The following is a 12,977-nucleotide window of genomic DNA, read 5'->3' as shown; positions in this document are numbered from 1 at the left end:
ATACACAGACAAAACAAATATTCATTGGACACATAAGAGGCCTCAGCTTCAGTGACCATCAAATTATGAAGATAAAAAGTAAGAACAATGATGTTTCAAACTTGATATTGGAGAGATTGGTGCAGTGTTGATCTGAGAAAGGATTGTAGAGAAGAAAAAGCTAAAGAGAGGAGAAAGTTCCATGCTGGGACTTCTCACAGAAGTGGTTTATTTATTTTTATTCTTTGAAATGGCTAAGAGAAGAAGAAAGAGCCATCTAACTCAGGAGCAACAAAGCCCACATGGAAGAAGCACACCAGCCTGTGTTACCACCAGGTGTCGAAGGGATCAGGTATCAGGCATCAAAGAATAAAAAATCATATCATTGTGAATGAGGGGGATTGCAGAGTGGAGACTCAAAGCCCATCTGTAGGCAATTGGACACCCCCTTGCTGAAGGGTTGTGTGGAGAAGATGAGCCAGCCAGGGTGTAGGGTAGCAATGATGAAACTTATAACTTTCCTCCAGTTCTTAAATGCTTCTTCCCCCTACTATCATGATCCCAATTCTACCTTACAAACCTGGCTAGACCAGAGGATGTACATAGGCACAGATAGGAACTGGAAACACAGGGAATCCAGGACAGATGACCCCTTCAGGACCAGTGGTGAGAGTGGTTATACCTGGAGGGTAGAGGGAAAGTGGAATAGAAAGGGGAACCGATTACAAGAATCTACATATAACCTCCTTCCTGCAGGATGGACAACAGAAATGTGGGTGAAGGGAGACATCAACAGTATAAGACATAACAAAATTATAATAATTTATGAATTATGAAGGGTTCATGAGGGAGGGGGAGAGGGGATGGAGGGGGAAAATGAGGAGCTGATATTAAGGGCTCAAGTAGAAAGCAAATGTTTTGAGAATCATGATGACAACAAATGTGCTTGACACAATGGATGGATGTATGGATTGTGATAAGAATTGTACGAGCCCCTAATAAAATGATTTAAAAAGAAGAAGAAGAAGAAGAAGAAGATAGAAAAACAGGCATTTGGATTGCGGGAAGATCTCAGAGAGGGTTGACAGGACTCACGGGACCCTTGGAGAAGAAACAGTCATTTGGTTTAGGATTCAGTTAATGTCCTACAGCATAGTCACAAGAAAGGATCCCATTTAAAGATGATAGTAATGATGAAAGGAACAGAAGAGACTGTCTACTGACAGAAGAGGGGATGAGGGCTGGTTTCCAAAGAACTACAACAACATATTTCCTATTGTATTACAAAAAGAAACAAACATGAACTAGAAGACAGGGGTGGGTCTCAGTGGGCCTCAGTGGCAGGGTACATGCTTTGCATGTATAAAGCTGTGGGTTCTACCCCTGGCAGCTCCAGGGGTGATTTTACCTTTTCGTCTCAAACAATGTCTGATGAAACCCAACTCACTGTCACTGAGTGGATTCTGATTCATAGCGACCCCAGAGAATGAAGTAAAATAGCCCCTGTGAGTTTCTGATATTGCAACTCTTTATGGGAGTAGAAAGCCTCCTCTTTCTCCCATGCAAATAACTTAAGTAGCACGGATCGGGTCTCCTAATTTTCCACCTTTGTTATTTCTCTTCCCTTTCATCTCTTTGCTCATGGAACGTCAGCATGATTGCTGAGTTACCAGAAGGAAGAAATTAAAGAAGAAAAGAACAATTCTAACATCTCCAAATGCCATCAAACTAACCAACTTTGTAACAGAGACAACCAGTTTTCAATATCACTAATAAAAAGAAGAAGAAGACCAACAAACAAATGACATTGCTGTGTTTTTGTATGTTTTTCTTTATAAAAATTCGGGGCTGGTAAATATACAGAGGGAGGGTGTAATTGGATTAATAGTTTCTTCCAATTTTGACAGGAGAAGTTGGGAAGAAATGGGGAACTAATAATAATGAGCACAGGAAAGAAGAAAATGTCCAAAATTATTTTTGGTGATGATTGCTCAACTCTTTGCTATGTATGTATGTGACATGTATGATATGTGAATAATACATATATGTGTCAATAATACCGTTTAAAAATTTTTAAACTTAAAGCAAAAGAAAAGGAAACAACATGGAAGATCCCGATGTACATCTTTCTTTAGCCATAGTGATATATCCAGAAGACAGTCTTCACTAAAATGTAGAGTGGTGTGAGGTTGTAAAACAGAAGTGCTATGTGCTGACGGACTGGTGCATGGCTGCGCTTTCTGCAGTAGATAGCCTTGAGGCGTCTACAAGCGTTGCTTTTTCTTCTCTTGGGATAAATACTCCCTCTTAGAAACTGCCTTGTGAGAAACACAACTGACTATACTACTACCGTGCTATGTTGTTGTTGTTTTCAGGTTCCTTAAGTCTGTTTGGTCCCACAGTGACCCTAAGGGAGAGAAAACAAAAGGTGGCCAACTCACTCAGTTATGAGGAAGCGCTGACAATTGTGATGGAAAGAGAAAGCCTAAGAAATACATAGAGAGGCAGTGGTCCCATAAACGGAGCCTTCTTAAACCTCTGAGCCCAACCAGGTAACTAGCTGAATGAGGAGCAATAAACAATCTAGCTTCCATCTAAGGAGCAGATGAAATGCCCAATCAGCCCCTGCCCAAATTTCTGAACCAGAGAGTTATGGGAAAATGAAAAGGGTAGGCTTTAGAAGCCATTAGATTTTGAAATTGTTTGATATAGAGCATTAGATAACTAAAACAACCCAGATAAGCCAAGGAGAAAGAAAGGCAAAACAAAGCAATCATCTTACCTGAAAATGACAACTGCAGTCTTTTCTCATTTTATCATGATGACACGTTTTAGTCCAGTTGTGGGAACGTTGGTCTTCCTTGCATTCACTTGTAACCATACTGAAGCTATAATCCTTGCTCATCAGCAAGTGCTTCACGTCCTCCTCCTTTCAGCAAGCAAGGTTGGGTCATCTGCATTCTGCAGGTTGTTAATAAGCCTTCCTCCAACTCCAATGCCACACTCTCCTTCTTGTAATCCAGATTCTCTGAAGATTTGCTCAGCATAGAGATTGAACAAGTATGGTGAGAGGATACAGCCATGAGCCACACCTTTCCTGATTTTAAAGCACACAGTATTCCTTTGCACAACCGCCTCTTGATCCATGTACTGGTTCCACATGAGCACCCTGAAGGGTTTTGGGAATGCCATTCTCCTCGAGGCTTTGCACAGTTTATTATGGTCCACACAGTCGCATGTCTTTGCACCATTATACTTACACAGTCATGCTTTCTTCTTACTTGGATCTACAATCAATGCTCATGGAAGCAGCAGTCTAAAGATCCAAAGACATATTGCACTAGGGAAATCTGCTGCACAAAATCTCTTGAGAGTATCAAAGAGCAAGGATGTTACTTTGAGTACTAAGGTGATCGTGACCCAAGCCATGGTACTCCCTTCGCATCCTGTGCATGTGAAAGTTCAACGTTGAATAAGGAAGATCCTAAAAGAATCGATGCATTTGGATTGTGGAGCTGAAGAAAAATATGGAGAGTGCCATGGACTGCTGAAGGAACAAACAGATCTGTACTGGAAGAAGTACGACCAGAGTGCGCCTTAGAGGCAAGGACGGCAACACTTCACCATACATACTTTGGACGTGTTGTCAGGAGAGACCAGTCCCTGGAGAAGGACATCATGCTTGGTAAAATAGAGGAGCGGTGAAAAAGAGGAAGGCCCTGAAGCAGATGGATTGACACAGTGGCTGCAACAATGGGCTCAGACATAGGAACAATTATGAAGATGACGCAGGGTCATGCGATGTTGCCTTCGGTGTGCATTGGGTGGCACAGGGTCGAAACCAACCCAGTGACACCCAACAACACCTGAAAATGGGGAGAGCAGGAAATGGGACTGGTGTTGCTATGAGTCAGAATCAACCTGATGGTAATGAGTTGTGAAGACGCTTTTGGTCCATAATAATAACCAATTGAATCAGAAGAGAAAATGTCGTCTTTGAGCCAGCTAATTTCTTTGTTTCCCACAAAGAGCAGCCATAACCTCCTTATCTTCCAGTCTTAATGCATCCTCTTCTCCTACCCACAGGAAAGTCAAACTTTAGGTTCAGAGATGGTTACAGAATTTCAACCTCTAGTTATAATTAGCTCTAAGCAGACATCTTCAAAGAGGTCTCTGGTATATATATGCTGGGAATGTGTGTGTGAGCGTGTGTATGAGTACCGTGTTCTAACCAACTGAGCTAACCGGCCCACAGGCAAGTAGAGTATGCGTTAAATTTCCAAGTATAAGATCAATGGTTTGAACCCACTATGGCTACAGTAGAGACAGGGAATACCTTCTGCTCAGGTGAATATTTACAGCGTAAGAAATCCACAGGGGTAGCTCTACCCTGCCCTATGGGGCTGCTAACTGAACTGCTAAATTAAAAAAATATCTAGTCTAGAGTTTTCCAGAAGCCAGAGTGGTCATCAGTTAGAGAAGAAATTACTAAAGTATGGGTGTGTAGGATTTATTGGTTGTAATTGAAGGCACCACGGACTGCCAACATAAAAAGAAGAGGAAGAAATAAATCTGTCTTAGAAGAAGTACAACCAGAATGCTACTTAGAAGTAAGGATGGCACGACTTCATCTTCTGACATGTTGTCAGGAGAGACCAACCCCTGGTGAAGGACGTCATTCTTGGTAGAGGGACAGCGAAAAAGCAGAAGACCCTGGACAAAGTGGATTGACACAGTACCTCCAATCCTATCTCATTTTCCATTTCACTGAGGGTGCTTTTCTGACAAATTCCAGGTTTCAGTGCCTTTATTCTTGGAAATATCTAGATCTTAGATGGTTGTTCCATTGTGGAGTGGGTTCTCAAAGAAAAGGCAGTCTGGTAGTTTTGCTGAGTCCTTGGACCTTGCTCCACACCCATCTGGGGAGAAAAGTCAGTTATTGAAAATGGATGGAGCCTTGAAGCCTTTGTTTCTCATCAGTTGCTTTTTCCTGAAATTCTTTGTGGACACCGTTTTCGAAGGAGGGCTAGAGCTGGAAATGTGAAACGGGGAACAGGGACACATGCAGAGCCTGGGGTACATCCAGAGGCCTGAGGGTCAGGGCAGGCAAACAATGAATGAAGTTGAGAGGTATCCTTTGCAATAAAAGCAGCGGGTGCCTGTGGCCTGAGGAGCACTTCTTTTAGGAGCGTAGGGCTGTAGAGTCGTGCTATCAGAATCTGTGGTTTTCCTGGGGTTTGTCCAGGTGGCGTCAAATAACTTTGGGTAGTTAGCTGGTGAGTGGGCATTTGCGCAGAGCAAGGGGAATGGGAAAGTTTCAGGAAGGCAAATGATGTAATTGGGAATGCAATCTGCTTACCCTTGTCCTCCAAAAAGAATGTCCCTTTGGAAGGGGGAGTGGGGAGGGAGGGAGAGGGCAAAAACAGAAAACTAGCTGATTCCCGGAACCCAAGTGGAAGGCGAATTTTGAGAATGATGAGGGCAACGAATGTATAAGGGTGCTTTACTCAATGGATGTATGTATGGATTGTGATAAGAGTTGTATGAGCCCCAATAAAAAGACTTATTACATTAAAAAAAGAAGAATGTGACTTAGAAACGCTCTTAAAAATGGGATTTCATTTAGGGGACTTTGTCTCCAAGCAGCAGAACTTGATGCTAAAGAGCAGAATCTGTATTTTATAAATGAGTCCCTAAGGACATGCGTTTTCCACATGGGGGTGTAGCTCAGTGGTAGAGCGCGTGCTTCGCATGTACGAAGTCCTGGGTTCAATCCCCAGCACCTCCAACTTTTTCGCAAGCATTGTCTCCGGGTGACTATGAATATCTATATTTACATGTATAGAATCGCCAATTTCACACTCTCCCCTAAACCCAACTTCAAAGTGGAGCAGAATCGCAGCATCTCTCAACCTCAGTTCCTCCTCTGAGATCTTTAAGTGAATTCATGAGGTAACGTTCTTTTGTCGTTTGTCAGTTTGTCTGGCTGTGTCTTGTGCGCTTTTCGGATATTGAAAAGTATCCCAACGGTATTTCGGATATCATCAGAGGTTCAGCGGGCCTTCCGGACTATGAAGGAAAGCCTGGCGCCCAACTGCCCCAAATTAGCACAGGCAAACCTTATGGATCAGGACAGAACGTTGTCCTGCTCACTTGCTGTGGACACACCGGAAGTCAATCGCCAGAGGCAGCCTCAAGGAGATGCATGGACAATGTTCACCCAGCAGTGAACTCACCGCCCTTGCGACCGTGAAGGTGAGGCCGATCAGGACAGGTTTCTTCGATTGGCCAGAGGCCATGGTGGATCAGAGCCACTCAACCGCAGCCAAATCAAGCCAACATTTGACCTTGCTCTGGGAAGGGACATGAAGCCAAAGGGGTGGGGGACTAGGAATAGTTGTATACATGGCTCGTATTTCCAAAAGGAAGCACTTGTTAATGAGCCAGGACAAGCTATAGTCTACCGTTGTTCTTCACTTTGTTTTGCAAGCAAGTGCTGGGTTGGGGAATATAACAGCATCAATTCCAGTCTCCCCCAATCCCCACCCCACAAAGACTTTGCATGCTACTTCGTGTATGAGAAAAGGTTTCAGATATGAAGTTTAAATTTAAAAGGCAATTTCCATCCTTAGGAGAACCGGAAGTATCATCATTTAATTCCCAGAAACGCAATAGAACAGAGATGGATCACAGACTAGCTTCCCCTTGAACACAGAGACCTCCAGTGTACTAGAGATTCTCAGTAGTTGCTCACTCGTTGTTTTCAGAATGGCATTTCATTTACAGAGATTTTTTTTACCCTTTGGGGATCTCTTTGTGTTTTAACATGTAGGTACATCCTTATTGATCACAGTGTACTGGTGTCAGAATTTTACCAGTTCTAGTCAAGTATAACAAGCTCATTCTTGTTCTCACGTTTGCTCTCGGACCCTCCCTAGTTTATAATGTAATTGTTTTAACTACCTTGCACACCTTTAGAACCACATGAGGGAGCGTTGCACGTTTCACTTCCAACCTCGAGTGTAATTTCGGAAAGTCAAGAGGAGAAGGAAAGCTCATTGTAATCATTCACTTGCTTTATTTCGGGTAGTTCTGCTGATGGCGAATTCTCCTCTGAGAACATATTGATCCACCCCGCCTTTTGTCGTAGATTGACAATACTTTTCAATTCCTATAAAATGTACACTTGTAAAGTAAAAGAGTTTCAATAATTGTACAGTTATCTGAACCTCTTTCTGTACTCAAGGAAAAGAGATCGCATCCCTTCTAGTTCTGCACAGACTCACTCTCCCTAAATCTTGACCTTATCTTTCTTTCTACATTTAGCCTCCTACTTTTTAAAAAATAATTTTATTGGGGGCTTGTACAATTCTTATCACAATCCATACATGCATCCATTGTGCCAAGCACATATGTACATTTGTTGCCATCACCATTCTCAAAACATTTGCTTTCTACTTGAGCACTTAATATTGGCTGCTCATTTTCCTCCTCCCTCCCCACTGCCCCTTACCTCATGAACCCTTCATCATTCATAAATTATGATTGTTTTGTCATATGTTACACTGTCTGATGTCTCCCCCCGCCCTCTTCTCTGCTGTCCCTCCCCCAAGGAGGAGGCTATACATAGATTCTTGTAATTAGTTCCTCCTTTCTACCCCACCTTCCCACCACCCTCCAGGCATCACCACTCTCACCAATGGTCCTGAAGGAGTCATCTGTCCTGGATTCCCTGTGTTTCCAGTTGCTATCTGTACCAATGTACATCCTCTGGTCTAGCCAGATTTGTAAGGTAGAATTGTGATCATGATAGTGGGTAGGAAGCATTTAAGAACTAGAAGAAAGTTATGTTTCATCGTTGCTACCCTACACCCTGACTGGCTCATCTCCTCCCCACAACCCTTCAGTAAGGGGGTGTCCAGATGGCCACCGATGTGCTTTGAGTCTCCACTCTGTACTCACCCACATTTACAATGATACGGTTTTTTGTTCCTTGATGTCTGATAACTGGTCCCTTCTACAGCTCGTGGTCACACAGGCTGGTGTACTTCTTCCATGTGGGCTTTTATGCTTCTCAGCAAGATGGCCACTTGTTTATCTTCAAGCCTTTAAGACACCAGATGCAATATCTTTTGATAGCTGGGCACCGTCAGCTTTCTTCACCACATTTGCTTATGCACACATTTTTCTTCAGCAATCGTGTCAGGAAGATGTGCATCCTGGAATGCCAATTTAATAGAACAACGTGTTCTTGCATTGAGGAAGTGCTTAAGTGGAGCTGGCCTCCTACTTTCGATCCTTCAGGTTGTCCCGGGGCTCTGCGCACCGAGGCTCAGTGGGTGCGAGCTGGGCTGCGAACTGCAAGGTCAGCAGTCCTCGGGAGAAAGACTGGGCTTGTTACTCCAGCAAAAAGGCACAGTCTCTGAAACTCGCTCTGAGTCTGCATCATGAGCGTTATGTGTGTGAAATACCAGGTGGGTTATTTCCTGTTTCTCTAAATGCCCACTCATAGTGACCCAAAGGACAGGGTAGACCTGCCTAGGGTGTGACAAAATAAACAAGACAAAGTGTTGTCGACTTAGCTCCAATCCTTTACAACTCAGGCTGACCGCACGGGTGCGCAGTGCAAGTGCGTCAAAGGGTCTCCAAAGCGCTCAACATTTGGGAGCAGATTAATTCCCAGCATTGTCTCCCCAGGGACCTCTGAGTGGGCTCAAACTGCCAATGGCTGGGCCTTTAATGGAATGATTAAATGCAAGGAAACCAAACTCACTGCTTCTGAGTCAAAACTAACCCTCAAGAGTATGCTCTGAGTCAAAGAACTAGAATAAAACCATGAGGTCGCCTGCACAGGGACTTGAACCCTGGACCCTCAGATTAAAAGTCTGATGCTCTACCGACTGAGCTACCCAGGCTCCATGTGATGGGTGTTCTGAATAAGTAATATAGGTTTCATATAGTTCAAGTGGCTTTATGTTTCGTGTGTTCATTCCCAGGTAGTTTCCTTTGCATTCTTTTTCTTGTCTAGAACACTGTTTGACAGAAATATTATAGTCGCTAGGGTAATCTGCTGTCCTCCTTTGTCTTCTCTCTTTAAAGCAGTGGTTCTCAACTTTCCTAATGCGGAGACCCTTTCATACAGTTCCTCATGTTGTATTGAAGCATTTGAGAACTAAAGGAAAGTTCTATGTTTCATCATTGCTACCCTGCACCCTGACTGGTTCGTCTCTTTCCCACGACCCTTTTGTAAGGGGGTGTCTAGTTGCCTACAAATGGGCTTTGGGTCTCCAAGTCTTCAGTAACCCTCATTTACAATTATATGATGTTTTGTTCTTTGATGCCTGACACCTGGTCCCTTCTATACCTCATGGTCACTCAGGCTGAGGCTGGTGTACTTCTTCCATGTGGGCTTTGTTGCTTCTGAGCTAGATGGTTGCTTTTTTACCTGCAAGCCTTTAAGACCCCAGATGCTGTATCTTTTGAGAGCCGGGCACCATCAGCCTTCTTCACCACATTTGCTTATGCACACATTTGTCTTCAGAAATCATGTCAGGAAGGTGTGCAGCATGGAATGCCAGTTTTAATAGAACGAAGTATTCTTGCATTGAATAAGTACTTGAGTGGAGTTCCAACATCCATCTGCTGCCTTAATACTAAACCTATAAATATATGCACATAGATCTATTTCCCCACCATTCTATACAAATATATTTACATATGTGCATGCCTGTATTTAGACCTCTATAAATACTCATTGCCTCCTAGTTCTTTCCTCTATTTCCTTTTACTTTCTTCTTGCCCCAATAAGATGCTCAGCCTTCATTCGGGTTTCAGTAACTTCTCTCAGTTACATTGCCCTGGCTGAATCCCTACCAGGCCTTTCACACCCTCCTTGCCACTAATTTTGGATCACTTGTTGCTCCCTTGTACCTGGGTTGGTCAACACCACCTCCTTTCCTGGGTCTCCCCCTCTCCCATGTCCCCCCGGAACCACAGGTCCCGTTGTTTTCTCCTCCAGACTGTTCATCCAGCCTATCTTATCTCGATAGATCTGCAGAGATAATAGTATGCACCAAAACACAAGACATAGCAGGGGAAAGCGACAAAAGAGAACACAACGATGACAGCAAAAAAAGAAAACCAATGACCCAGAAAAAATTAATTAATTAAAAAAGGGAAATAATTTTTAAAATTTTTAAAGAAAGAAAAACCTTGAAAGAGATCAAGATTTGATTTTGGACCTCTCGGTGTGTGTCCTCTAGCCGAGTCTGAGTGGGTGCCATCGCACACCTTAGTGTTGTCCCCGTAGGGCCATGAGTTAGCGAGTCTCATAGTGGGATCAGCCATCTGGTCCACTCTGTGCATTGGCTGTTCAGAGCGGGCATGTCGTCCTCCAAGCCTGGTGGTCCTGCATGTGCTCCACTCTCTTTCCTCCCCCTTCATTTTCTCCCGTGTGTTCTGATCAGACTCATCTCTCTCCCCAAGCTGCAGCTTCAGTGCCACCCTCTGAAGTAAATTCTTCTGGGAGGAGGCAAAGTAGCTGATATCTGGCCAAGCCCTCAGGCCCCTCTACTGGCTCCCCTCTCCAAGCAGCTTGATCTGGGTTTAACTAGACCTTGATATAAAGTACTACTAGGGTGGTAGCCAGTGTCTCTAGTGAATTATTAGTCTATATGGTGACTGGTGCAGACTGGATTTCAAGTGGACTTATGAATCACTGACATGGATGGATTATTTTCTTAATTTCTGTTTGCCTTCAGCTATGTCTCAAAACATATTTCATGGATTTTTGTCAGAAGAGCCGGTCTTTCTTTACATGGTATTAATTCACAGCTGAGGGATAAACTTACATTATCTGAAGGATTTGCCATTTTATTCAGAAGACAGAACACGCCCATGACTAATATATTTTATTCACAAAATCCCTTAACATATCATGTATAAATCTGAACCAGCTATATGCTGAAGAAAAGTAAAAGCAAACTGAGCAGTGCTTTGTAAGGAGTTTTGTAGGAGAAAACGTGTTGGAATATCATTTGGTATATAGGAATGTAATCGCACACTCTGTATCCTGGAACGTATGCACGGCTAGAACCTCCATACATATTGTCATGCCAAACCCTGCCAGACACTTCCTGTAACTTGTGGCTGTTTTTAGCAGATTATGTTACATCAGACACATGACATGAACGCCAAAGTATATCATGAGTGCCAAACTGCTGAAAACACGACAAGCTGTCACTCAACCTTACCTATCACAGCAGGAAAGGAGGTCACAGGAAGGAAGGGTGTAAAGCTAAGAGTTTTTAGCTGTGTTTAAACGAATAGTGTAACTGGTAGAATGTAATATTTGTGAAGGATCACCATTCTCATCAGATATTTTATACCATATACCAATTTAATCAAACTTGCTAATTGTACAATTCAAATGTTCTACACCCTACTTGCTTCTATGTTCAGATCTAGAATTATGAGAATGTGACTGAAAATCATTTGCGATGGGGTTTAAACCCACCAGCTGGTCCTCAAAAGGAAAATGAGACGTCTGCCTCTGTGAGATTTATTGGAAACCCTGTATAGGGTTACTACAAGTAGGAACAAACTTGACAACAGTGAGTTTTTATGGGCAAATGTGGATTATACAATAGTAGGTGTTACAAAATTTGGGTAATAATTTGTAAAAAAAAAAAAAAAAGGAGAGTGAATTCTAAATGTTACTGGAGAGTTATAAAACCAGAGCTTAAGAGTTCTTTAAAAATACAAAATAATTAAACAGCTTTGGAGTAGGGAATGCCATTTTAATTGTGATCCAAAATACAAAATTCTATAGACAAAAATAGTAATAAATTTTACCTCAAGAAAACTTTTGAAATAGGGATGAAAGCATAGTTAATATTTCTTCAGTATATTTACCTTCCCCCCACTTTCTAAGTGTACTACAGTAAACACTTATTATTGAATAATCCAAGAAATAAAGGAAAATAAAAACTCCAACATGACAAAATACCAAAAGGAAAGCCCAAACAAATTTCAGAATGGGAAAATGATGATGCACTGACCTCCACCATTTGCCTGTCAGTTATTCACACTGTGGTCGCTTGCATGTGGCTGTGACACTGGACGCTACTTTTCCTGTATTTCAAATACCAGCAAGGTCACCCAACGTAAATAGTCTTCAGCGGAGCTTCCAGACTAAGGCAGACTATGAATAGAGACTATGCTGTCAACATCGAAGGAACTGGCCACTGAAAAACTTAGGAACAGCAGCAGCACCCTGTGCGGGTTCTGGACATTGCCAGACGGAGTGCTGGAACATGAACTCCTCAGGCTGGAAGCTACTTCAACTCTGACGGAGGAAGGGCCGCCTTGTCAAAGCCGAGCTGACCATCAGGACTTGATGGAGGAAAGCTTTCAGGAGCGACATTTGCCAATGGGCATGACTCAAAATGAGAGACACTAAGCTTCAAGTCTCTATCAATTGGAATTTGGAATGTTAGATGTATGGATCTAGAAAAGTAGGAACTCATTAAAAATTAAATGAACATATGAATATCCTAGGCATTAGTGACTGAAACGGACTTGTCATCTTGTATTTGTCATCTTGAGGCAGACAAGCATGTGGTGCACTGTGCTGGGAATGGCACATTAAACAGAAGTGGTTTCACCTTTATAGTCAAAGAGGACATTTCAAGGTCTATCTTGAAGTACAATGCTGTCTGTGAAAGGGTTTGATCTATACACATACATGAAAGTCCAGTTAACAAAACTATTGTTCAAAATTGTGCACCAACCACAAAAGCTAGCAATGAAGAAGTGGAAAAATTCTACTAACTTCTTCTAACTGAAATTAGCCAAACATGCAACCAAGATGCATGCATAATTATTGGTGATTAGGATGCAAAAGTTGGAAACAAAGAAGAACAGTAGTTGAAAAATATGACCTTGGTGAATGAAAAGATTGAATTCTTCAAGAGCAACAACTTGTTCCTTTCAAATAC

General features: G+C 42.6%; 2 non-coding genes across 2 annotated transcripts; one reads left to right on the top strand and one right to left on the bottom strand.

Annotated features, from left to right (window-relative positions):
• Window positions 1-5,695: 5,695 nt before the first annotated feature.
• Window positions 5,696-5,767, top strand: TRNAA-CGC (transfer RNA alanine (anticodon CGC)). The gene has a single exon. It is a non-coding gene; the product is annotated as a tRNA-Ala (tRNA).
• Window positions 5,768-8,821: 3,054 nt separating this feature from the next.
• TRNAK-UUU (transfer RNA lysine (anticodon UUU)) lies at window positions 8,822-8,894 on the bottom strand. Its single transcript has one exon. It is a non-coding gene; the product is annotated as a tRNA-Lys (tRNA).
• Between the last annotated feature and the right edge of the window lie 4,083 nt (window positions 8,895-12,977).

The sequence above is a fragment of the Tenrec ecaudatus genome, chromosome 1 (assembly GCF_050624435.1).
Source record: "Tenrec ecaudatus isolate mTenEca1 chromosome 1, mTenEca1.hap1, whole genome shotgun sequence".
NCBI lineage: Eukaryota > Metazoa > Chordata > Mammalia > Afrosoricida > Tenrecidae > Tenrec > Tenrec ecaudatus.
Note: the sequence above shows the minus strand (reverse complement) of the source record. Positions and strands in the feature narration are given on the sequence as shown.